This window comes from Hypanus sabinus, chromosome 11 (genome assembly GCF_030144855.1).
Source record: "Hypanus sabinus isolate sHypSab1 chromosome 11, sHypSab1.hap1, whole genome shotgun sequence".
In the NCBI taxonomy this organism is placed as follows: domain Eukaryota; kingdom Metazoa; phylum Chordata; class Chondrichthyes; order Myliobatiformes; family Dasyatidae; genus Hypanus; species Hypanus sabinus.
Window position 1 is genome coordinate 82205952 of NC_082716.1, and position 27266 is coordinate 82233217.

A 27266-nucleotide genomic window follows, 5' to 3' on the forward strand; every position below is an offset into this window, starting at 1 on the left:
CAATATGACGTCTTGACACTGAACAACACAGGAGGCAAACAACTAAAGGCACTCTCGAGATTTGCTGGGAGAGATGGGGAAGGCTGAGATTGGCCACAGGCGTGGGCAGCTTAGCTACCTGGGTCTTGGATTAGGTGGGAGGTAGACTGAAGAGCAAGCAGAGAGAGGCCCAAAAGGAGGCAAATGACAGCAGCTGGAAAGGGAAGGGTAAGGCGGTTCCACTTTGAGATAGAGCAAATGGCTGGAAGCTGGGGAGTGGGGGAAGCCAGTGTTGCAGAGAGATGGAGAGACATCAGGTAAATGGGGAAGGAAGGTGAAAATGAAAGGGCTTGACTGGAGCTGAGAGGGAGCTGAGGGGATGTAGTTTGGGGAGTGGAGATCAGACAAGGGAAAATGAAGCATAAAGTCAGGATGATGTGAGGGAGGGAGACTGATGAAGAAAGTATGGCAAAATTGGATATTCCACTAAATACAAAAGGAAATAGCAACAGCATAATTTCATAGTGGTTCTTTGTCGAAACTGACCACTATTGAATGTTTTATTTTTCTGGAGTCAGAAGGAGGATTTTGTGGAGTGCATGTTCCTACTGAGTGCATGTTCCAATACATGTATTTGCTTGTCTGTCCTGGAGGCATGAGGCTTGGGAGCTATACAGATGTTCTGCAGTTAGTATTTGGAAATCCCAAGTAGAAATCTAGCTTTGGGCTTGGAAAATAGGAGATAATGTATGCTGATTTCCCAGGCAATGTTGGGGAATGATTTTCATTTGGTCCACTGTGTGTAATCAAACAATACTATTTGAAGTGCCCTCTAGGGTTTTGCATTTTAACTCTACTTAACCCCAGCAGTTGTGTGTACAGCAGTGAATGAACCTGCACTTTGCGAGTAGTTCAAGATGCTACCAAGTCACTGGTGCCTTGGAGTGAAGAACATCAAGACACTATCCAGCTCATTGGTCCGATGCTGGTGCTGATGAGGAAACAGAGGGTCCTCAGGATCCCTCCAAATCATGATGTGCTTTTTTGGCTTTGATGTGCCAGGGACTTGTGACTCCTTCTCTTACATATAAGTGAGAAATTAAATCATGGGCCTTTGTAGATGGATGATTAAGCACCACATGCAGTATAGATTCCACACTAATCCTATTTTTTTCTTGCATTGTTATAAATTCAGTCCCTTGCACCACACTCCACTAAGGCCACGATGTCAATTTGTCCATGATGTGAATGTGAATCTTACAATAGCCAGCCAACACATCAAGGTGGAGGGACAGGGCACCCAAAGAAAACCCCCAGGGAGAACGGCAAACAGCAGACAGAAGGTGCCTGAGCTCAGGGTTGAACCCGGGTCTTTGGAACTGTGAGGCAGAGGGGATAACTAAGTGGATAATTCCATCAGTTACAGAGCGGTTATTTTTGAGCTCCTTTGCAGAGAATTTCTACACAGGCAGAATTTGTAAGTCAGGTAGGGTCAGACAATACTAATGTCAACAGGTCACTTACAAGATATGAGTGCGCAGCAATATCTGGTAAAAGTTACCAGTGTCAGATTTTCTTTTACAGTGCATTCATGGGGTAAGTATGCTCTATTATAATGAAACACAGAGAGGAAAGGCTATTTCTAGACTTCCAGAAGAAGAAAATACACCACCCTTATAAGACATCATATAGGATCACAATTTATGCCTGGGAAATAAAGCCTGTTGATCCAAATTTCCCCTGATTTATTGATTGAGCTTTCTGAAGGTTCTAGATCCTTCTAATATCTTACATCAAACCCACATCACCCACTCCCTTCTTGAATAAAAGACTCTAAAACTTCAATATATCCTTTCTCAACAATCGTCAGAAGTAAGTGGTGGGAATACTGTTGGCCAGCCTGTTCCAATGTCAAGACTTTATAATACATGGTACATGCTGCCTGGTACAAATTTTATTTAGTCTGATTTTACTAACATTTTGAAAAAGGAACTCTCTTCTCAGCTGCTCACCTTAGATGCGATATTAACATGCTTGCAAAGTTTTTGGTTTATAGATGTTATTTGCAAATCCCTTGCAAAAAATAGCAACGTTGACGTAAATTCAAGGTGAAGTAGTGCTCAGGATGTTTACAAGTGCTAAAGCAGGACCTGAGCAAATCCCAATGGGACTTAAGTAAGTTTCACGCACCTCTTAATACTTTGTTTTGTGACAACCAGAAGAGCGTATCAGCTCTTAAAGGCAAAATGAACAACTACATACTTTAACTGTCACACAATAGATAGAGAGCACAGCGAAGAGGGATATTACTCTCGGTCAGGGAGACAGGCAAGTCTTGCTCAATGAGACACATGCCAGTAAGAGGGCCATATATTCAGAGGAGGAAGTTGAGGTGGTTCAGAGAACTAGCATGTCCACTGTCAGAAAACACTGATGGGAGGTCTCTACAGTCATGCCCTCCAGGAATGAGAACCCTCACACAATTAATTGCAGTGCTTACAACAGATGACAAGGTATTCTGCATGCCGCTGGCTATCTATGCAAAGGGAAGATCCCTTTTGCAAGGGGGGTAGCTACGGTGACTGTGTTTCTGGCATTGAGTCTGTCTCTGTGGCTCAGAAGGGAAGGGGGAAGGGGTGAAGAGCAATGCAGTAGTGATAGGGGATTTGATAGTTAGAGCAGCAGGCAGGACATTCTGTGGATGTGAAAGAGTCACAGGATGGTATGTTGCTTCCCATGTGCCAGCATCAGGGATATCTTGGAATGGGTCCACAGCATTTAAAAGGGGAGATAAAGATTAAACAGCTGGATGTTGTGGTACATTTTGATACCAATAACATTGTAAGGAACATGGATGAGTTCCTGAAGAGAGAATATAGGGAGTTAGGCAGAAAGCTGAAAAGCAGGACCTCTGGATAGTAATCTCTGGATTGTTGCCTGTGTTATGTGCAAATGAACGAGAGAATAGGATGATCTGGCAGAGAAATATTTTTTCTCTCCAGTCCCGATGAAGGGTCTTGGCCTGAAACATTGACTGTACTCTTTTCCATAGATGCTGCCTGGCCTGCTGAGTTCCTCCAGCATTTTGTGTGAATTACTGTATTAATTACATTTTTTCTCAGATATGATCTCTGAAATCAATAGCCTGTGGCTTCCCTTTTGGAGTTGGACTTTTGAACTTCCTGTACGACATGGCATTTTGTGGTGTGAACTGAAGTCTTGAAAATGTAGAATGGCTGTGTCTTGGCATGTACAGGCTGAATTGAGAAGGCAGGCCCAGGCCCGAGAGTGGGGAATGAGCCAATGTTTGGTCATTGCTAGAGTAGACGTGGAGGTGATTTGATGCGGCAGAACCAAGGTGAAGTGAATGGAGGTGAGGTAGATTCAAGGCAGCCAGGCCCAGACCCGAGAGTGTATTGAGGCAGCAGGGCCCGGGGTCAGAGAGTTAGGAACAACCGGAGGTTTGGCTGAGTTAAGTGCCAGACCAGATTAAAATGATCAGGGTGTTAGAGCTGGAGGCAATGAACAAGCCAATATTTAACTCGCTGCTTGGTGAGGTTTACTTGTCTCTTCACAGAACTGAGGCAACAAATGGGCTGCAGTGATGACTGGTTTTGTGGCTGTGGACTCACTTTGGTGAATGTTATTTGCTTACTTTTATTTATAACCATATAACGATTACAGCAGGGAAACAGGACATCTCAGCCCTTCTAGTCCGTGCTGAACGTTTACTCTCAACTAGTCCCACCTACCTGCACTCAGCCCATAACCCTCCATTCCTTTCCTGCCCATATACCTATCCAATTTTTTTTAAAATGACAAAATCAAACCTGCTTCTACCACTTCTACTGGAAGCTCGTTCTGCACAGCTACCACTCTCTGAATAAAGTTCCCCCTCATGTTACCCCTAAACTTTTGCCCCTTAACTCTCAACTCATGTCCTCTTGTTTGAATCTCCCTACTCTCAATGGAAAAAGCCTATCCACGTCAACTCTATCTATCCCCCTCATAATTTTAAGTACCTCTATCTAGTCCCCCCTCAACCTTCTACGCTCCAAAGAATAAAGACCTAAATTGTTCAACCTTTCTCTGTAACTTAGGTGCTGAAACCCAGGTAACATTCTAGTAAATCTTCTCTGTACTCTCTCTATTTTGTTGACATCTTTCCTATAATTCAGTGACCAGAACTGCACACAATACTCCAAATTTGGCCTCACCAATTTTAACATTACATCCCAACTCCTATACTCAATGCTCTGAATTATAAAGGCCAGCATACCAAAAGCTTTCTTCACCACCCAATCCACAACCACCCAATAGTTCCCTGAAGGTGGAACATGAACCATTATTCCTAGATCACTCTGTTCTACTGCATTCCTCAATGTCCTACCATTTACCATGTATTAGTGATACATTATTTTGATTAGTCCTACCAAAATGTAGCACCTCACACTTATCAGCATTAAACTCCATCTGCCATCTTTCAGCCCACTCTTCTAGCTGGCCTGAATCTCTGTTCAAGATTTGGAAACCTACTTCATTATCCACAACGCCACCTACGTTAGTATCATTTGCATACTTACTAATCCAATTTATCACCCCATCATCCAGATCATTAATGTATATGACAAACAACGTTGGAACCAGTACAGATCCCTGAGGCACATTACTAGTCACCGGCCTCCAACTTGACAAACAGTTATCCACCACTACTCTCTGGCATCTCCCATCCAGCCACTGTTGAATCCATTTCACTACTTCAATATTAATACATAACGATTGAACCTTCCTAACTAACCTTCCATGTGGAACCTTGTCAAAGGCCTTACTGAAGTCTCTGGCACCATCCCTGTTTAAAATGACATTTGAAATATTTCTGTCAGAGCCCCATGCACTAACTTCCCTCAAGGTCCTAGAGAGTATTCTGTCAGGATCTGGAAATTTATCCACTTTTATATTCCTTAAAAGCTCTAGTACTTCCTCCTCTTTAATCATCATAGTTTCCATAATTTCCTTACTTGTTTCCCTTACCTTACACAATTCAATATCCTTCTCTTTAGTGAATACCGAAGAAACAAAATTATTCTGAATCTCCCTCATCTCTTTTGGCTCCACATGTAGCTGTCCACTCTGATTCTCTAAGGGACCAATTTTATCCCTCCCTGTCCTTTTGCTATTAATATAGCTGTAGAAAAACCTTTGGATTTATTTTCACCTTACTTGCCAAAGCAACCTCATATCTTCTTTTAGCTTTTCTAATTTCTTTCTTAAGATTCTTTTTACATTCTTTATATTCCTCAAGCACCTCATTTACTCCATGCTGCCTATATTTATTGTAGATCTCTCTCTTTTTTCAAACCAAGTTTCCAATATCCCTTGAAAACCATGGCTCTCTCAAACTTATAACCTTTTCTTTCAACCTAACAGGAACATAAAGATTCTGTACCCTCAAAATTTCACCTTTAAATGACCTCCATTTCTCTATTACATCCTTCCCATAAAATAAATTTTCCCAATCCACTCCTTCTAAGTCCTTTTGCATCTCCTCAAAGTTAGCCTTTCTCCAATCAGAAATCTCAACCCTGGGTCCAGTTCTATCCTTCTCCATAATTATATTGAAACTAATGGCATTGTGATCAGTGGACCCAAAGTGCTCTCCAACACATACCTCTGTCACCTGACCTGTCTCATTCCCTAACAGGAGATGCAACACTGCTGCTTCTCTAGTTGGTACCTCTATGTATTGCTGCAAAAAACTATCCTGCACACATTTTACAAACTCCAAGCCTTCCAGCCCTTTTACAGAATGGGCTTCCCAGTCTATGTGTGTCTATTTGCCTGATTTGTTATTTTTTTCTGCACCATGAGTGTTTGATAGTATTATTTTTTATGGGTTCTATTAAGTTTCTTTGTTTTCTGGCTGCCTGTAAGGAGATGAATCTTAAGGATGTATATAGTATACATACTTTGATAATAAATGTACTTTGAACCTTGAGCTTTTTTAAAAGCGGAATTACAAAGGCATGAAATAAGAAGTGGCCAAAGTTGATTGGAAAGGGACACCAGCAGAGATGATGGCAGTTTATGGAAGCAATTTAGAAGCTGCATGATAGATATATCCCAAAGATGAACTATTCTAAAGGGAGGATGAGGCAACTGTGGGTATCAAGGGAAGTCAAAGACAGAATAAAAGCAAAAGAGAGGGCATGTAATATAGCAAAAATTAGTGGGAAGTTAGAGGATTAGGAAGCTTTTAAACACCAACTAAAAGGCAACTAAAAAAACCATAAAGAGGGAAAAATGAAATATGACAGCAAGCAAACCAATATATCAAAGATGATATCAAAACCATTTTTCAGGTACATAGGGAGTAAAGGAGGTGAGTGGATATTGGTCCACTGGAAAATGATGCCAGAGCGGTAGTAACTGGGGACAAAGAAATGACAGATGAACTTAGTAATTATCTTTGTTCAGTCTTCACTGTGAAGGACACTTGCAGCATGCCAGAAGTCTGAGAGTGTCAGGGGGCAGAAGTGAGTCTTGCTATTACTAACAAAAAGATGCTTGGAAATCTGAAATGTCTGGTAAGTCACCTGGACTAGATGGTCAACTCACCAGGGTTTTGAAAGAGGTAACTGAAGAGATCATGAAGGCATTGGAAGTGTTGTTTCTAGAATCGATAGATTCTGGAAAGGTTCCTGAAGACTGGAGTTTTTCAGATGTCACTTTACTCTTTCAGAAGGTAGGAAGGCAGAAGAAAGCAAATTTCTGGGGCTGTGGTGACATGGGAATAAAACAGCAGGTGGCAGTATGGCCTGCACTATTCAATGCAGATGTAAACATTCTGCCTAGGAATATAATAGCAGGGGCAGTGCGCCCTATGCTATGTACTGTAATCCAGATGTTGACATCATGCTAAGCAGTGGGTATGCTATGATCTACACTTTCTCTGGAATTATGATGTTGATATATGGGAAATAAACAACAAGGGGCTATGAGAGCTGCCCTATTAACTGCAGGTGCAACTTTGATATATTTTGCTAAACAGCAGAACTGTATGACTCCCCACAGAATCAACGTTAATGAGTGTGATTTAAACAGCAGGGAGTGATGTGTTTGCACTTTTTACTGCAGGTGCTTTTGACTATGTACTGCATTAAATTAAACAGGAGGAGGCACTGATTTCTCTAATAGTCACTGCAGGTTTAATGTTGAACTTTGGCAATTACATGGCAGGAGCTGGTGGGGACTGTGGGTGCAGTAGTAATGCTTCATGTGAAACAGCAGGAGGCAGTGTGGTCCATACAATTCTCTGTACATGCAATGTTAGTATATGGGAATTAAGCAGCAGGGGACAGTGTGGTCTGTTTAATTTACTGAAGATACAATGTTGATGTATTTTTCCCCTATTTCTTAAAGACACTGGGGAGGGGGGTGCTATGCTGGTTAGAAATGCAATGTGTGGACAGTGTATGCAGGACATGCGCAAAACTTATACCATTGCAATAACAATAGGACTTCAATGACCAACTATCACTATTAGTTACATTAATGACTATCCCTTGGGCAATGGGTTTGAGTCCAACTTAGCCCTGGGACAAACCAATGCCAGACATTCGTCTCAAGCCAGTGTTGGAAATCATTCAGGAGGACTGTAATACTAACTGTTCTTTTGTGTTTGCTTTTGTTGCTGTATAGGCGAAGTTGTAGAAGGAACATCCTGTAACTCTGAACAAAGTTCTCATATCTGATGTAGTAGTGTATCAGAGTGATAACATGTGTTACACTCAGATTTTAAAGTTATCCTACACAAATATCTACCACAAAGCTCTCCCTTCAGGAAGAACTGACCCCATTTAAAATATTTGGAGAAATTTAGTTTACACGACCAGTTCATTATTCACAATGCCTACAAATATAAAATTCATTAAATTATAAGTGATCTGGTGGTTATTCCGTTACTGGGATCTCCTCAGATGCAAGGGCATTCCTCAACTCTGAAGTGCCCACACTAGGTATGGAGCATCACCACATCCTGCCACCTTGCAGTGGGCCCCATGTCCCTTCTGACCCACATGGTGTCCAGCAGTGGTTTGTCTTGTAATCACTTGCCCTGTAGCTTAAACTCTTTGGTCTTACTGTATCTCGGATTCTTGATGAGCGTCCAACTGTTGCCCACCTGCACTGTGTCGCTTGGTATTCCCAGTTCCTTCACAGCCTCTCCATGGCTCCACCTTGGCTATCTGGCAGGATCTCATTGTCAGAACACTGACCTTCATCTTTTATTTGTGTCACCCTTTTTGGCTCTTCTTTCCTTCACCTGTCCGTCCAAATAGAGCTGCAACAAACACAGCCTCATCCACAACTGTTGACTCATCTGCCCCTTTAACCAGGGAAGATTCCATGGTGAAATAATATGTGGGCTGGTACTTGAGGAAATAAATTTACTGAGGGCACCGGGACTTCACTTGGACCCTTAACCTTTACATACTGTTTGGGTCAAATTTGACCCGTCTTGAAATTTGACAGTAGTAAAAACAGCCTAAATGCCTTTCTTTAGCCGAAATTTGATAACTTTTCCTAAAGTGACCCAAAATGCACAAAAATGAAAATATTTAAAAACTTTATACTTTTGTACAGGTGCTACAAATTTTTGTACATTGAGGCTGTTCTGGGTCAAATTTGCCCCGTATCTATTGAAATGGATTTTAGATCTCTGAAACATTAATTAAGGATTATTATTAATGTCAGATAGGCTATGTATACATTCTAAATAGATCTGTGGTTCAAAATTTGGTACAGACACTTATTATGAGGGGATTCTTGGGCTGGGTCAAGATTGACCCTGACCATACTGTGAATGTGTAGAATGTGAACAGGTTGCCTGGGTTAATTCATCTTCTTCTTCACTGTTTGTACTAATCATTCCACCAGCCCACTGAATGCTGGCTCATGTAGAAATATTAAATTGTGCCAATCCCATTGGAGGGGAGCAAGACAAAACAACGACTTTGATCTTAACTTTGATTTTTATTAAATCTGATTCCTCATGGAGGTCATAATTTGTAAGACTGTCCTGAGAGTCTCTGTGGTCTGTTCAACAGAGGTGTATGATCCTCCGAGCAACTGTTAGGAGGATAACTGTTTTGAATCGGTTTTCCACCAAAAGAGGGAAGTATTCCTTTTTAGATGGAAAGAGGTCCCTTTATGGCTCTGGAAGAGTCAGTCTGGTCACTTTCATGATTCACTGGAGAGGTGGCAGCTACAGTCTTGACTTGACACCAAGCAGGACTTCAGATCTTCAATGTCCTGACAAGTTCCAGTCTAATGCAAACAGCCTACTTTCATGTGACCATTGCCATCATGTGGTCAATTTGTATGTGGGGGGGGGGGCATGGCTGGGGCCAGGCTTCCATGAGCATTTAGCACACGTGTCCATTTCTTTGTCACACAGTTCTGACAAGCGCTAGTTGGTCCTGGTCCCCACCAGCCACCAGGAAGGTCTGATCTGTTCACAGTGTGTCACTTCTGATTCACTTGTATCCGATAAGGTGCCTCTTTTAGCAGGACTTCATGAGAGTAGTCGGGCAGTTTCTTTGCTTACCATCAGAAAACCATCATGCCAGCTTGTCATTGCGAGCTGCTATGCTCTGAATTAGTCATGGTCTCCTTTATAAGGCAGACAGGGCAACACAACAACTGTAGTATTCTACTTTGATAAGGAGTGTTGGAAAAAGTAGTCCATGTTTGACAGCAGTATGATACAATGATACATTTGTGCTGCTGTTGTTGGAACAATGTAACTTCGGTCTAGACGTGGACACTGGTGGTTTATAGGCTGTGACTAGAGTGGAAGGTCTTCTGCGACACATAGGAAACACTGCAGGAACTCAGCAAGTCAGGCAGCATCAAAGCAGGGGAATTAACCGTCGACCTTCCACACCAAGGCTCTTCATCAGAACTAGAAAGGAAGGGACGGAGGTGGAGGGAGGGGAAGGAGTACCAACCAGCAGGTGATAGATGAGACCAGGTGAGGGGTAAGGAGAATAGATGGGGGGGGGGGGGTGAAGTAAGAAGTTTTGAGGTGTAGGTGGAAGAGGTAAAGGACTAAAAGAAAAGGGGGAATCCAATGAGAGAAGACAGTGGATCATTGAAGAAAGAGAAAGAAGCAATTTTCAGCATCTGAAGAATCTTTTATGTTTAGGAATGTCTTTTGATCAGGAGCTTCTTAAAAAAGTGATCATAATCCTAAGAAATAATGGGGAAATTATAGAAACCATAGAGAAATGCATCACCGATTTGTACTATCAATCACACTAATCCTACAATGGCTGGAGTTTGTTTATCATCTGTGTATAATGTTTTTCACTAGTATAGAATGAATGGGAAACCCATGCAACTGGTAGCTTGTGGTCTGATTCCATTTTGACTGTTCCCTCCTCATCGCCACAGGTGCCACATGACAGCTATAATGGTGCTGCGTTTAGCACTACACACTTTGTTTGTCCTCTGACAACAGCACCCCAGCACCAGGTCCTCGCTTGCTGCCGTAATTTGAAAAGGAGATATAGCATGGTGCTCAGCTTGGTAGAAACTGATGTATTCAAAGGAAAGAACAGAGCTTAGTGATGTTGGCCAGGTCTCTTGCTTCTGCCACCACTAGATCCTGCCCTTTCTTGTTAATTCTGAAGCTCAGAAGAGCAGCCCGAAGCTGCATAAATACAATCCAAATATGTTATGTCAGGCTCTTCTTCATTAGCTCCCCTTGATACATTGTCAAAGTACTGAGTCGAATTTGTCAAACATAATTTACCATTCATATTGACTTTGTTTAATTATATTAAGCTTTTCAAAATGACAGACTAACTCTTTCTTGATTATAGTCTCCAGCAACCTGCCAACAGCAGATGTTAAGCTTACAGGCTTATAGCTGCCCATTTTTTATTTTCACCCCCTCTTGAGCAATGGAGTCACATTTTTCAGCTTTCCAATCCACTCAGAACTTGGTGAGCTTTGAAAATCTTCAGCCAGTGGCTTCACTATCTCTATAGCTGCTTCCTCAGGTGCAGGCCATTGGGATCTAGGGACTTGTCTGAATTTTGACTAGCTAGTTTTTTCAATACATTATCTCTCCTGAAGGCGATAATCTCCTTAAGAGGTGCAGGCATATATCTAATCAGTACTGTTTGGCTTGAACTTGTGTTAGTCTCCCTTGAAACATGCTCCCATGGATATTAACTAACACAGTCAACAAGGCTGTTAGCATTTGCAGGTGTTTGAAATCACAGTAATGAGTATATTGTATAAATTTTAAGAGTACTGTGAATAGGGTAAAAAATACTAGTAAGTCCATCACAATATCTGCATCCTTTTTCAGCACTATTCTATTTGGCCAGCAAATATCCACAGAATAATTCAGCACATAAAACCCTATTTGCCTGTAGCAGCTATTTAAAAGAGTAAATTAACTAGACTCACTCCCCAGATCCGATCTTATTCGTATTACGTTAAAAGGAGTGCATTACACTTTAGGACATTCCCCTCACAGAGGAATTTGTGATTATATGTCATTTTTACTTATTTACTCAAATTTTTTGGGTGATTTTAATTATTTTGACATTTTTGTTTAATATTTAATCTTTAAATGATTTAACTCCATTTTTCAAATATTTGTCAGATTCATTTAAAAATAAGTTCCGCTGTCAGCAACATTCTACCTGAGACGTTAACTCTGATTGTCTTTCTACAGATGCTGTTTTAATCTACATCTCTGCTTTTATTTCAGATTTATTCATTTTTCTTCATGTTCATTTAAAGATCAGTTGCAAACTATTTTTTAGAGCCTATTGTCAACGCATTCCAGGAGATGGGATGGAAAATAGTTGGGGGAAGAGGATGGCCTCCTGGTGGGCTGCCTTTTGGTGGTGGAGGGTCAGCTCTTTGCACCCTTAACAACCAGGAAAGGTGGGCAGGCACTTCTGTAGCATGTCCAAGCAGAGGAATGGGCCTAGCATGACCCATCCCTTGAGATCAGCACCTCTTAAAACATCCACCTGAATTTCTACGGAAAGGAAAACAGGGAGAGGTGAGTAGTGCAATCACTAACAAGAAAAACATCTGCAGATGCTAGAAATCCAAGCAACGCAAACAAAATGCTGGAGGAATTTAGAATGAATGGTCTTGCCCCCCCCCTCTTTCTTTCTCCTGAGGCCTCCCGTCCCATGATCCTTTCCCTTCTCCAGCTCTGTATCACTTTCGCCAATCACCTTTCCAGCTCTTAGCTTCATCCCACCCCCTCCGGTCTTCTCCTATCATTTCGCATTTCCCCCTCCCCCCACTTCTTTCACATCTCTTACTATCTTTCCTTTCGGTTAGTCCTGACGAAGGGTCTCGGCCTGAAACGTCAACAGAGCTTCTCCCTATAGATGCTGCCTAGCCTGCTGTGTTCCACCAGCATTTTGTGTGTGTTGTTGTTTGAATATCCAGCATCTGCAAATTTCCTCATGTTTGCACATTGACTCCTTACTCTTTTCCATAGATGCTGCCTGACCTGCAGAGTTCCTCAAGCATTTTGAGAGGTGAGTAGTGGGCAGTTTTTCCACAGATTACAATAGAGTCACATGGCACAGAAAGAATCTCCTTAGCCAACACATTTATGCCAACCTTTTGTCTATTTTCACTAATTTCATTTACCTGCATTAGGGCTGTATCCTTCTTTTATTTTGTCTATTTAAGTGTTCATTTGTTATATTTCAAAGTTCAAAGTAAATTTATTTTCAAAATACATTAATGTCACCATATACATTGCTCAGATTAATTTTCATGTGGGCATACTCAATAAATCCATAATAGAACAGTAACCATTAGAATCAGTGAAAGATTGCACCAATTTGGGCATTCAATGTGCAAAAGACAAAAAACTGTGCAAATACAAAAAAATGATAAGTAAATTATCAACAAACATTGAGAACATCAAATGAAGAGTTATTGAAAGTGTGTCCATAGGTTGTGGGAGTATTTCAATGATGATGTAAAGTTGAGTGAGATCTTTGCAGATTGAACCATATCAGGATTCCTCACACGAGATGCTGCCAAACCTTGTGCAAATGAAGAAGGAGGGACCTACAGGTAACTATAGTCATCAGTGGAGAACAGTACCTCTCAGTTTCCTCCTTTTTCTTCCACTGGACTTTTAATGGGTGTACACTTCTTGTATAATTTTTTTCAATCATACAAAAGATACAGTATTCCATTTACTGTCTCATCTCACAGATGACAAATTTGAGGTGTGGGATACTTAAAAAGAATGAAAACATGACCCATATGATGGGATCACTTTCAGGAGTGTAAAACAGTAAAGAAAATTAACGGCTTATTTTGTAGAGGCTGCTGGAAGATAAAGGAGAGAAATAAGTATATCAGGGAGTGTGTGTGCTTTATTTCATAGAGTAACAAGCATAGACATTCTTGAGATACAAGAGTCTAGTGGATGTAAGATGTAATAGGGCCACAGAGTCTTACCACTTTCTACGTAGCTATTCATCAGAAGTCTGTTTTCATCAAATGGATACCCTGTCATGGGAAATGGGAGAGGATTTAGAACCAATGGAAAGCACACTTAATTGTTTTCTTTTTCTACATGTAGAGAGCATGGCAGATGGAAGTAATTAGCTCAGTATCACAGCAGCCCAGTCCAATTGTGTACATAGCACTTGGTGATCACATAGTTAAAGGCATTGAGGGGAGATGGAAAAACTGCAAATCACATGCAGTTCCAGTAGATTATTGAGGAGAAAGTTTAGGAGCAGCAGCCTCTGATTAATATACTTGTACATGAGTGGGAGTACCTTCAGGCAAAAGCTATCGACCTTTAATTACAATTAATTACCCAGTGCACAGTCCCAAAATCAAAACAGTGTCTCTTTATTAAAATATTCGCATTATGTTACTGTTGCATTCACTTATGGGGCATTTTTGCCTTGATAAACATGGCTGGCTCATAACAGAAAATTGATCAGTGGTTGATGGAATTTCAAGGAAATGTTTTCATGATTTGATTAAAGTTCAGAAGTTCAAAGTACATTTATTATCAAAGTATGTATACCATATACAACCTTGAAATTTACAGGCAGCCACAAAACAAAGAAACCCAATAGAACCCATTAATGAAGGAGACCGTCAAACACCCAATGTGCAGAAAAAAAACAAATTGTGCAAACAATAAAAGTAAGCAAACAACACTCAGACCTGAAGCTGATGAAAGTGAGCCCACAGCCACGAAGCCGATCACAGCCAATCCAGGAGCCTATTAGTTGCAGGCCACAGCCTCAGTTCAGTGCAGAGATGAGTAAACCTCACGGAGCAGCAAGCTGAACACCGGCCCATCCCTTGCCTCTGGTCTTGACACACTGACTGGTGCCTAAATAGGCCAAACCTCAGGTAGTTTCTCACTCTCGAACCCGGGCCCTGTCTCTTTGATGTGCTCTTAGGTCTGGGCCCCATCACTTCAATTCAGCCTGTATTCAGCCTTTCCAATCTGGCTTGGCACTTAAATCGGACAAACCTCCAGTTGTTCCTCACTATTGGATCTAGGCCCTGTTGCTTCAGTACAGTCTCTGCAATGTGGAGAGACTTTAAAAGAAAGAGACTTTGAAAGAGAGTGGATACATGATAAAAGATGGTGTAATACTCCTTAGATTTCCAGGCTTGGTTGGACTTGTTCCATGAGCAGCCAGCACACCACACTCTAGCCTCTTACCTCTGATCATTGATCACCCGAGCTGTATAGGTTTAATACACAGAGCCGTCTAATGATCTAATGGAATTCAAATAGATCCATGATTCGTCGTGGCCATCCCTCGAAGTTGAGGATGATGGCCTTCATTCCATTTCCACAGAGCAAAGACACCTGTGCGTGTATTTGTTTAACGTGTACTTGATGTTGCACTCCAAGAAGCACACGATATTCACAATTGATTCCAATGGCATGGAAACCATGATGATTGGAGCTGATGGATTTTTTGCAGCCTTCATCTACCTTCACAGCCGTTGAGTTTGAAGTAACTTCATCCGCCTGTTCCACCATTGAGGTCTTGGTTGGATTGTTCTTTGTCAGGGATCTTACCCTCGACCTTACCACCATGGGTGACCCTATCAGGAGCATAGTTCCAGATGGCATCGCTCTTGGGATCTCATGACCACACAAGCTTCTCCAGCAAGACAAGGTGACAATCCACGGAGATTAGACTTTGTTTTTACTTATTAATTCTCAAGATATTTCTGTCATTAACTAGATGAATATCTTTTTTTTGGAGGTCAGCAATCACCAAGAGAGGTCATTTGTTGGTGAAACAGTGCGAAGTTCAAAAAGAGCTCTGGTGCTTTCGGCAGGCTGCAATCAAGGAGAGAACTCATTCATCGATGACACAATGTGAGGTTTAAAAAGTTCTTAGATGTTTTTGACTCTTTTCGGTGGGTTGCAATCAGCACAAGAGGTCATTGATTGGCGACACAGTGCGAGGTCTAAAAAGAGCTTCAGTGCTTTTGGCTTTTTCCAGTTGTCTGCAATCGGCGCAATAAAAAGTAGGGAGGTGTAGGAGGAGCCGCCATTGTGTGAGCAAGCCAGTGTTAGAGTGGTCAGGCTTTGTCAAAATAGGCTTGGGCAAGCACAGCCAGAGGTTCTAAGTAAGTAAGGTTCTAGTAAGTTTTTTTTTCTATTGATACATAGCTAGTGCACTGAAAATGTGTTTGGAGGTAGTGGTACATTCATTGTGTGAGATGTGGGAACTCTGGGAGACTTCCAGTCCCCCTGATAACTACATTGCATGGTGCAGTGAGCTGCAGCTCCTTACAGACCATGTTAAGGAACTGGACCTGCAGTATGATGACCTTTGGCTGATACAGGAAAATAAGGAGGTGACAGATAGGAGCTACAGGGAGGAGGTCCCCTCTAAACTGTAGGAGGCAGGTACTTGGATGACTGTCAGGAGAGGGAAGGGAGTAAGCAGGGGATACCTGTGGTGGTTCTCCTCAATAATAAATATACCGGGGGAAGCTGCAGTGACCAGGTCTCTAGCACTGAGTCAGGTTCTGTTGCTCAGAAGGGAAATGGGGGCGGGCAGTTGGTGAGAAGAGAAATGCAACAGTGATAGGGACTCCATAGTTAGAGGAGCAGAAAGCAGAGAGTGGGTTCTGTGGGCATAAAAGAGATCACTGGGTTGTGTGTTATCTCTCCGGTGCCAGGATCCACAGCATTCTAAAGAAGGAGGGTGAACAGCTGAAAGTTGTGAACATATTGGTTCCAACAACAAAAATGGAGAAGGTCTTGAAGAGAGAATAGAGGGAGTTAGGTAGAAAGCTAAAAAGCAGGACCTCCAGTCAAGTCAAGTCAAGTCACTTTTATTGTCATTTCAACCATAACTGCTGGTACAGTACATAGTAAAAATGAGACAATGTTTTTTCAGGACCATGGTGTTACATGACACAGTATAAAAACTAGACTGAGCTACGTAAAAAACAACACAGCCAAAGTACTACACTAGACTACAGACCTACCCAGGATTGCATAAATTGCACAAAACAGTGCAGGCCTTACAATAACTAATAAACAAGACAATAGGGCAGTAAGGTGTCAGTCCAGGCTCTGGGTATTGAGGAGTCTGATAGCTTGGGGGAAGAAATTGTTACATAGTCTGGTCGTGAGAGCCCGAATGCTCCGGTGCCTTTTCCAAGATGACAGGAGGGAGAAGAGTTTGTATGAGGGGTGCGTGGGGTCCCTCATAATGCTGTTTCCTTTGCAGATGCAGCATGTAGTGTTAATGTCCGTAATGGTGGGAAGAAAGACCCCGATGATCTTCTCAGCTGACCTCACTATTGGCTGCAGGGTCTTGCGATCCGAGATGGTGCAATTTCTGAACCAGGCGGTGATGCAGCTGTTCAGGATGCTCTCAATACAACCCCTGTAGAGTGTGATGAGGATGGGGGGTTGAGAGATGGACTTTCCTCAGCCTTCACAGAAAGTAGAGACACTGCTGGGCTTTCTTTGCTACGGAGCTGGTGTTGAGGGACCAGGTGAGATTCTCCGCCAGGTGAACACGAAGAAATTTGGTGCTCTTAACGATCTCTACCGAGGAGCTGTCGATGTTCAGTGGGGAGTGGTCACTCTGTACCCTCCTGAAGTCAACAACCATCTCTTTTGTTTTGTTCACATTCAGAGACAGGTTGTTGGCTCTGCACTAGTCCGTTAGCCATTGCACCTCCTCTCTGTAAGCTGACTCGTTGTTCTTGCTGATGAGACCTACCACGGTCATGTCATCAGAGAACTTGATGATGTGGTTCGAGCTGTGTGTTGCAGCACAGTCGTGGGTCAACAGAGTGAACAGTAGTGGACTGAGCACACAGCCCTGGGGGCTCCCGTGCTCAGTGTGATGGTGTTGGAGATGCTGCTCCCAATCCGGATTGACTGAGATCTCCCAATCAGGAAGTCTAAGATCCAGGGCAGTCATCTCTGGATTGCTGCCTGTGCCATGTGCAAGTTGATTTGGAAGATAAATGCATGGCTGAAGAATTGGTGCAGGGGGCAAGGGTTCAGAATTATGGGTCATTGGGATGTTTTCTGGGAAATGTATGACCTGTACAAAAAGGGCAGGTTGCACCTAAACGTGAGAGGGAAAAATATCCCTGCAAGCAGGTTTGCTAGAGCTGTGGGAGAGGGTTGGCACGAAAAAGGGAACCAGAGCTAGATGTATAGATGTATAGAGCTAGATGCAATGTGTAGTGAGTATTTAAGGAAGCCCAGGCAGATGATGAAGTCAGTGGGATGAATTGAAGTGTAAGAGGGAGTCAAAATCAAAAATGGTGAGCATACAGGACTGAAGGTGTTATATTTGAATGTATGCAGTTTACAGAATAAGGTAGATGATCTTCTAGCAGAGTTACAGATTGGCAGGCATAATGTTGTGGGCATCACTGAGTCATGGCCTAAGAAAATCGTAGTTGGGAGCTCAAACTCCAAGGATACACATTGTATTAAAAGGCCAGACATCTAGGTAGAGGAGGTGAGGATGCTCTGTTGGTAAAAACTGAAATCAAATCCTTAGAAAGAGATGACATAGGATTGGAAAATGTAGAATCCTTGAGGGTAGAGCTAAGAAAATGCAAGGGTTAAAAAGACCCTGATGGGAGTTATGTACAGGCCTCCAAACAGTAGCCTAGATGTGTGCTATAAATTACAATGGGAGACAGAAAAGGCATGTGAAAAGGCAATATTGTGATAATCATGGGGATTTCAATATGCAGGCAGATTGGAAAAATCATATTGGTGCTAGATCCCAAGAGTATATTTTAAGAATGCCTACAAAATGTCTTTTAGAGCAGTTTGTGGTTGAGCCCACCAGGGGAATAGCAATTCTGGATTGAGTGTTGTATAATAATCCAGACTTGATTAGGGAGCTTAAGGTAAAGGAAACTTCAGGAGATATTGATTGTAATATGATAAAATTCACCCTGCAGTTTGAGAAGAAGCAGCTGAAATCAGATGCATTGGTATTACAGAGGAGTAAAGGGAGTTACATAGGTATGAGATAGGAGCTGGCCGAAGTTGATTGTAAGGTGACGCTAACAGGGATGATGGCAGGACATGGTTGGTGTTTCTGGGGGAAATTTGGAATGCACAGGAAAGATACATCCCAAAGATGAAGTATTCTAAAGGGAAGGTGACGCAGCTATGGCTGACAAGGGATGTCAAAGTCAACATAAAAGAAAAAGAGAGAGCAAATAATATAGTGAAAATTTGTGGGAAGCTAAGATTGGGAAACTTTTAAAAACCAACAGAAGGAATCTAAAATAGCCACAGACAAGAGACTTGGGAGTTGAGGGATGTCCATTTAGAACAGAGATGAGGAAACATTTCTTTAGTCAGAGGGTGGTGAATCTGTGGAATTCATTGCCATGGACACCTGTGCAAACAAGTTCATTGTGTATATTTAATTCAGAGGTTGATAGGTTCTTGGTTAATCAGGGTGTAAAAGTTTACAGAGAGAAGGCAGAAGAATGGGGTTGAGAGGGATAACAAATCAACCATGATGAAAAGGCTGAGCAGTCCCAATGGGCCGAAGGGCCTAATTCTGCTCCTATGGCTTGAACTTTATTACCATTTCAGAGAACTGCGGGAAGTCAACGTCCTGATTATTGGTCTAAAGTCAGATTTCCTTTACTGGACAATGTTAATGAACTAAATGGGACTTTATGATCAGTAGTTTAATGATCACTATCTTCAACATTAGATTTTAAATCCAGAATTGCTGAATACCCTGAATTTAATGTCTCCACTCTGCCCATCACTGAACTGTTCCCACAACTTATGTATTCACTTTCAAGGACTCTTCATCTCATGTTCTTGATATATTGCTTATTTACTTATTATTTACTTATTTCTTTTTTTTCTCTTTTTGTATTTGTACAGTTTATTATCGTTTGCACACTGGTTATCTGCCCTGTTGGTGCAGTCTTTCATTGATTATGTGGTATCTATTGGATTTATTGAGTATGCCCACAAGAAATTGAATCTCAGGTTTGTATATAAATAAACATAAATATTCTTTGATAATAAATTTACTTTGAACTTTGAATTAGTCGGATCCTCATTTCTTCTATCCTAGTATTTCATTTCTTTTATTCATCACCCTTTTAGCTATGTAACACCAACCTTAATCTGATTTAATCATCCTTGCATTCTACCCTAACACAGACCTTACCTCTTCTTGCTTTACCTGCAGCTAATTTTGCCATCACTTGAAACATTATGCATGCTTATTTTGTTTTCAGCTCTGATGAATGATTCACATCTCAATCATTGCTGAGTTCTTCCAGCATTTTTGGATTTTATAATTGTAGTGCACTTCTGATGAATCTTATGGCCTATTTAATCACCTGGTTAGAAACTTTGGCTATATACCTCCTCAACAAATTAAACACAGCGTATAGAAATGATAAAGTTTTAGTTTGCATTATTAGGATGAATTTGGAATTGGCTATTGTATGATGTGAGAACTACTGTATATTGTTGAAGATATTATCCTTTGAATAAGTTCTAATTCTAAAGGCTATCTTTGATGGACATAAAAATCTAGATGCAAACTAAAAAAGGACAGGTGAATTCACTTGGCCAATATTTATCTCTAAACTGCATCACCTATCATGATTGATCATGGTGTCATATATTGCAGATCTTTACTGAATGCAAACTGTACCCCAGATCATACCACGATCTGTAATTTCAGAAAAATGAAGCCTTTTGAGATATCCTGTGATCATGTAAGAGACGTCCTAAATGCAAGGCCTTCACTTTGTGAGCGTGAACCTCAGTACATAACCAGCAAAGTTGTATTGATTGCTGCTGTTGTAAAATGAAATGGAGGGGAAATGCCTGGGTTCATTGCAAACAGTGAATTAAACACCAATTGCTCAGAAAACAGTGCAATTAGCAAGAAAAAAGGAATCAGAACATGAAAAAAAACTGCAGTAACTTCTCTCCATCAAAGGATCAGAGGCAGAGAAGGTCAGCAAGTTTAAACTCCTCAGTGTTATTATTTCAGAGGACCTGTCTTGGGCCCAGCACATAAGTGCAAATATGAAGAAAGCACAGCAGCGCCTCTACTTCCTTTGGAGTTTGCAGAGATTTGGCAGGCCATCTAAAACCTTGACAAGCTTTGATTGGTGTGCGGCAGAGTATATGAACTGGCTGCATCACAGCCTGGTACGTAAACACCAATTCCCTTGAACAGAAAATCCTACAAATAGTAATGAATATGCCCAATCCGTCAGTGCTCTCTCCACCACTGAGCGCATCTACATGAAGCATTGCCGCAGGAAAGCAGCTTCCATCATCAAGGACCCCCACCACCCAGAAAATGCTCTCTTCTCACTGCTACCACCAGGAAGAAGGTACAGGGGCCTCAGGACTCATAGTACCAGGTTCAGGAACATAACATTCTCACAACCAATGTGTCCACTTTCAAGGACTCTTCATCTCAAGTTCTCCATATTTATTATTTATTTATTATTATTTCTTTATTTTTGTATTTGGACAGTTTGTTGTCTTCTGAACTCTAGTTGAACACCCAAGTTAGATGGCCTTTCTTTGATTCTATTATGGTTATTATTTTATAGATTTATTATGCCCACAAGAAAGTGAATCTCATGGTTTTATATGGTGACATATCTATTGATAATATATTTCTTTTGTACTTTAAAAGCAGGGTAATTTCAACCAAAAAGAAGAAATGAATTTATTCTTGGCTCACTATTTTGGTCCTCACACACTGAGATGTGTCTGTCATGTTTCAAATTGGAATAGTGGGGACAGCTTCTTACAAAATGGTAAACTTCAAATCAATTTCAGTCATCCAAGGGAATTGGATAGGGTGACATTAGATCTATTACATCATTTTCTGATGTTGGAGAATGGAGTCAAAGGAGAGTTGATGGGCATGTGAGAGAGAATAAGTTCCAGTGATACAGGCAAATGAGGAGAGAAGAAACATGGTTATATGATTTTCTGTTGAGAGCTGATATGAATTAAACATGGCCAATTCTGTACCGTTGTTAGTTGGAATTGCCCCTGTACGTCGACACTTATTGTTAGTTCTCAGAAATTATGTAAGGTTAGTATTTATGGATCCATCCCATCTGAAGCAGAGCACTAGGAGTGAAGAGTGCTTAACAATACATATCTGACTCCTTATGTTCCAATGAAGTGCAGAACGGGAGATTGTGGAGTGAGTTGGAGACAATTCTTTGTGGACATTACATGCCAGGTTTAAAAAGCAACCAGGGCTCGTTGGGACGTCTGTGGAGCAGGAGGTTATGGAGTGAAATGGAGACAGTTCCTCAAGGACTTTACATGACAGGTTTAAAAAGTGACCAGGGTTTTTCAGGACTTGTTTGCAGAGTAGGAACTCGTGGAATGAGCTGGAGACTGTTCCTTATGTACTTTATGCGCCAGGTTTAAAAAGCGACTGGAGTCTGTAGGGGCTTGTGTATGGAGTGGGAGATCGTTTGGGTTACTAGTAACATAGCAAGGGCCAATAAAAAGGAGTTAGATTTAAGTGAAGTTTCCATTGTTGGAATGGGCCAGGGTAGAGTGAGAGGCTTTGGCTCAGCAGGCTTTGGTAGGAAGAGGCAAAGGCAAAGGGTGTTGAGTCATTTAGAATCATTTAGTTAATTGCAGAACCTAAGCTTAAGAACCTAGAGCCAAAGATATAATGTGTAGGCAGGATGATTGTTGTGGCAATGGAATGGTCCTGCTGTAAGCTGTGCGATTGCAGGGTACCTAACAGTCTTCCTGATGACTACCATCTGCAGGAAGTGAAAACAGCTTCAACTCCAGACTGACAAGGTCATGGAAGTAGAGCTGGAGCTGGATGTACTCAGGACCATCTGGGAGGCTGAAAACCTCAACAATGAGACTTTTACTGAGATGTCACACACAGAGTGCAGGCTTTGGATAGGAAATGGGTGACCAGCAGGAGAAGAGAAGTAAGCAATTAGTACAGGGTTCCCCTGTGGCCATTCCCTCAGCAACAAATATATCCCTTTGGGTACTACTGGTGGTGGGGAATGACCTATCAGGGTACAACAGCAGCAGCCAGCCTGATAGCGCCGTGGCCAGCTCTGAGGCTTAGCAAGGAAGGGTGAAAACATGTAGAGTGATAGTGACAGGAGATTTGATAGTTAAGGGTTCAGACAGGAGATTCTATGGCTAAGTCAGAGAAGCCAGGATGGAGTGTTGCCTCTGAGGTACAAGGGTCCAGGATATCTCAGAGTAGCTGCAGAATATTCTCAAGAGGGAAGATGAGCAACCAGAGGCTGTGGTGTGCATTGACACCAATGACAAAGGTAGAACTGGGGAAGAGATCCTGTGCAGTGAGTACAGGGAGTCATGAAAGAGGCTGGAAAGCAGGACCTCCAAGGTGGAAATATCTGGATTACTCCCGGTCATGGCAGGAATAGGAAGATAGTATAGATGAGTGAATGGCTGTAGAACTGGTTCAGGGAGCTGGGTTTTAGGTTCTTGAATAATTGGGACCTTTTCTGGGGCAGGGATGACCCGTACATAAGGGACAGGTGGCTAGTAAACTGGAGGGGAACCAATATCCTGGCTGGGAGGTGCTACTTTGGAAGATTTAAACTAGTTTGAGGGGGATGAGAACCAGAGAATCAGGTCAAAAAGTGGAGCAATGGAGAGGAGGGTAGATGTCAGGGTTAGTAAAAACAGGCAGGATGAAAGTATAAGGTATGATGGGATGGATAGTTTGAGGTATATGTACTTTAATGCTTAGAGTATTATAACCATATAACAACTGCAACATGGAAACAGGCCATCTCGGCCCTTCTAGTTCATGCTGAACGCTTACTCTCACCTAGTCCCACTGACCTGCACTCAGCCCATAACCCTCCATTCCTTTCCTGTCCATATACCTATCCAATTTTTTTTAAATGACAATACCGAACCTGCCTCTACCACTTCCACTGGAAACTTGTTCCACACAGCTACCATTCTCTGAGTAAAGAAGTTCCCCCTCATGTTACCCCTAAACTTTTGCCCCCAACTCTCAACTCATGTCCTCTTGTTTGAATCTCCCCTACTCTCAATGGAAAAAGCCCATCCACACCAACTCTATCTATCCTCCTCATAATTTTAAATACCTCTATCATCCCCTCTCAACCTTCTATGCTCCAAAGAATAAAGACCTAACTTGTTCAACCTTTCCCTGTAACTTAGGTGCTGAAACCCTGGTAACATGGGTAAAGATGATGAACACAGAGCATGGATCAGTCCATGGAAATATGATGCTGTGAGATTAGAGAGTTGCTTGAGAGAGTGTCAGGAAAGAGTGCTTAGATAAGGGTAAGTATGGACTTTGTAGGTGAGTATGAAATTGGAGCAGGGCAACTTATGCTGGGCAACAAAGATTTTGCTTCCTGAATATGCTTGGGTGCATCTTATGGATGTTGGGCTGCTGATCATGAAAGTAAACAAGAAATTTCCATACCATGCACCATTTATTTGAAATTGTCTTTATTTGTTATTTCAAATCATAATTCAAGTCAACTAAAATGTTGCAATTTCTATCTTGTCCAGGCTAGCCTGGGCATTCATAGGCAGTGCAGATGAGACCTATGCCACATGACAGTAGTCTTCCAGTGCCAAAGCTACCAGAGACATTGAGTCCAGAGGAGGCAGAAGAAGATGCCATGATGCACAAGCTAGAAATGGAAAACAACACTGATAAGTTTTAGTTAGAAGAAAGATCAGGGATGGCAATGTATGGAAACCTTAGACATTGAGAAAGGTGATCAATTTAGTGAAGAAATAAAATGAAAAGTATGTAATGCTTAGGATTCTAGAATCAAACAGAGCACTTGATGGTTATAAAGACGCCAGAAAAGAACTCAAGGAGGAATTAGGAAAGCCAGGAGGGGCCATGAAAAGTCCTTGGCATTAAATAGAATCCCAAGGCATCCTATGCATACATTAAGAGCGAGAGGACAACTAAGGAGAGGGTAGGACCACCCAAGGATAAAGGGGGAACATTTTACTTGGATGTGGAGGATATGGTGAGGTCCTCAATGAGTATTTTACATCAGTATTTACCAATGAGAAGATACATCAGATATGGAAGATAGGGAGATCAACCCTGAGCATAATGATGGAAGTGCACTTTGAGGTAGACGAGTAAGTAGTATTGGGTCTTAAATGGCCTTAAGGTAGATAAGTACCCAGGGCCTGATGGGATATACACTAGGTTATTGAGAGAGGCAAGAGAAGAGATTTACCAATATCAGGTCCTTTCTGGCCACAAGTGAGGTCCTGGTGAACTGGCAAGTTGCTAATGTTGGTCCATTATTCCAGAAAGGATCCAGGAATAATCTTGGAAGCTCTCGACCAGTGATTCTCATGTCAGTTGTATTGAAGTTACTGAATCAAATTCTTAGGGATGAGATTTATGTACATTTTGAAAACTATAGCTTAATTAGGGAGAGTCATCAGGGCTTTGTGCAGGGTAATTCATGTCTTACGAACTAACAAAGTTGAAGATAGAGCTGTGGATGCCCTCTGCGTGGATTTTAGTAAGGTGTTTGATAAGGTCCCTCATGGGAAGCGCATCCAGGAAATTATAACACAGGGTTCCATGGTGAATTGGCCATTTTGATTCAGAACTGGCTTGCTGATAGAAGACAGAGAGCTTTGGTCGAAAGGCATTATTCTTGCTGGAGGTCTGTTAATATTGTTGTTATGCAAGGATCTGTACTGGGACCTCTGCTGTTTGTGATGCATATAACTGGCCGATGAAAATGTAGATGGGTGCGTTAGTAAGATTGCAGATGATATGAAGATTGGTGGAGTTGTAGATAGCGTAGAAGATTAGCGAAAAATACAGCAAGATACAGATCAGTTGCAGATCTGGGCGGAGAAACAGCAGATGGAATTTACCTGACCAAATGTTAACTATTGCACCTTGGTGGGTCAAATAAAAGAGACAATATATTGCTAAAGGCAAAATCCTTAACAGTATTACTAACAAAGCAATCTTGAGGTCCTTCATAGCTCCCTGAAATTAGCTGCACAGGTTGATAGGGTGGTTAAGAAGGCATATGGCATGCTTGCCTTTATTCATCGAGGAACTGAGTTCAAAAGTCAGGAAGTTACGTTGCAGCTTTATAAAACTCTAGTTAGGCCACATGTGGTGTATTGCAACAGTCCTCATAACCCCATTATAGGAAGGATGTTGAGGCTTTGGAGAGGGTGCAGAAGAGGTTTACCAGGATGCTGCCTGGTTTAGAGGGCATGAGAGACTGGACAAACTTGGGTTGTTTTCCCTTGAGTGGTGGAGGCTGAGGGGAGAGCTGATAGAGGTTTATAAGCTTATGAAGGGCATAAATTAAGTAGGCAGACTTTTTACTGGGGTTGAAATGTCTAATACCAGAGAGCATGTATTCAAGGTGAGAGGGGGTAACCTAAGAGTAGATCTGAGGAGCAATTTTTTTCTCAGACTGTGCTGTGTGTCTGAAAAGCACTGCCTGGGGTGGTGGTAGAGGCAGAAACATTGGAGAGGTTTAGATAAGCACATGAATGTGAGGCAGGATATGGACATTATGTAGGAAGAAAAGATTAGTTATCCATTTGATTACTAATTTATGTGGTTCAGTATAGCATTGTGGGCCGTAGGGCCTGTTCCTGTGCTGTACTGTTCTATGTTCTCAATGAACAGTGATAACCCCTGAAATCAAACTGCAGCATGAAATCTACAAGCATGTTGTTAGCAATCTCCGATAATCTGCATCACACTTCTCTGCTGTACGCTTCTGCAGTTCTTCAGTTTTTTAAGGTCCTGCCATTAATTGCAATTTAAAAGTAAATATATTTTATATACATACACACACATATCCTGTAACAGTGCTATTTCTTGAAACATTTGTCAAGTAGAGAAATCCAACTAAGGTTCATTGCTGTCACCTAGGCAATGAAAAGGTCAGAAAGGATCAAAATAATTGTCACTGGTTTCCAAAGAACTGAGTTAAGGTTTACTGCCTCTGAGCCCTTCCCTGAGTGCAGTACAATAATGGTCTGACTTGTGACCTACATGAAGCACAAATAAGATAAGTGATTTTGAGCATTCTATGTATGTGGTATGGCCGTCATTGTTAACCAACGTGCTCTTCTTCTAGGGATAAGCAGAGGTCTCAAGTTTCTCTTAACCTGCAAAATAAACAAGCAAAAGCAGAGAATCAAGGAATAATGCAACTATTTCTGTTGTGAGTGAGGTGGGAGCAATCCTGCTGCCTCGGTGAACTTCCTTTCTCAGTATGAGAGGGCAGTACGTCACACAAACTCAGACTATGCTTGTCTATGTTAGGGTAATATGATTGAAATGGTCATACTTGTCATTATACATACCATTTATTACAAATTACTATAAATTGCACTTTTAGACAGAGATATAACGTAAATATTTTTACTCCTCATGTATATGACCGATATAAGAAATAAAATCAATTCAATTCAATACAAAAATGACTGAATTTGAAATGAAATTTGCATTTACACCCCCATTTTCGCACCCTTTAGAAGCAGTTTTAAAATTATTGCATGTGTGGCAACCTCTATTCCTGGGGGGGGGCACACCTCACAGGGCAAACTAGTCACCATTTTGTGTTTTTATTGGTCACATTTGTGGTCATTCAGGGAGATTTCAAAATTAATCTCTTTATTTGGGAGCTGATAC

The 27266-nt window shown here is 41.6% G+C and overlaps 1 long non-coding RNA gene across 3 annotated transcripts in view; it reads left to right on the top strand.

Moving 5' to 3' along the window:
* LOC132401620 (uncharacterized) overlaps positions 1–27010 on the top strand; it is a 44564-nt gene extending 17554 nt beyond the window's left edge. The window contains exons 1-4 of one of the 3 annotated variants that reach the window (XR_009514637.1): positions 11666–12557; positions 21234–21357; positions 23762–23887; positions 26710–27010. This is a non-coding gene — a long non-coding RNA (uncharacterized LOC132401620). Of the gene's footprint in view, positions 1–11665; positions 12558–21233; positions 21358–23761; positions 23995–26709 lie in introns of those variants that run through there. The other 2 variants (XR_009514638.1, XR_009514636.1) reach the window with 2 other exon arrangements.
* The last annotated feature ends 256 nt before the right edge of the window (positions 27011–27266 follow it).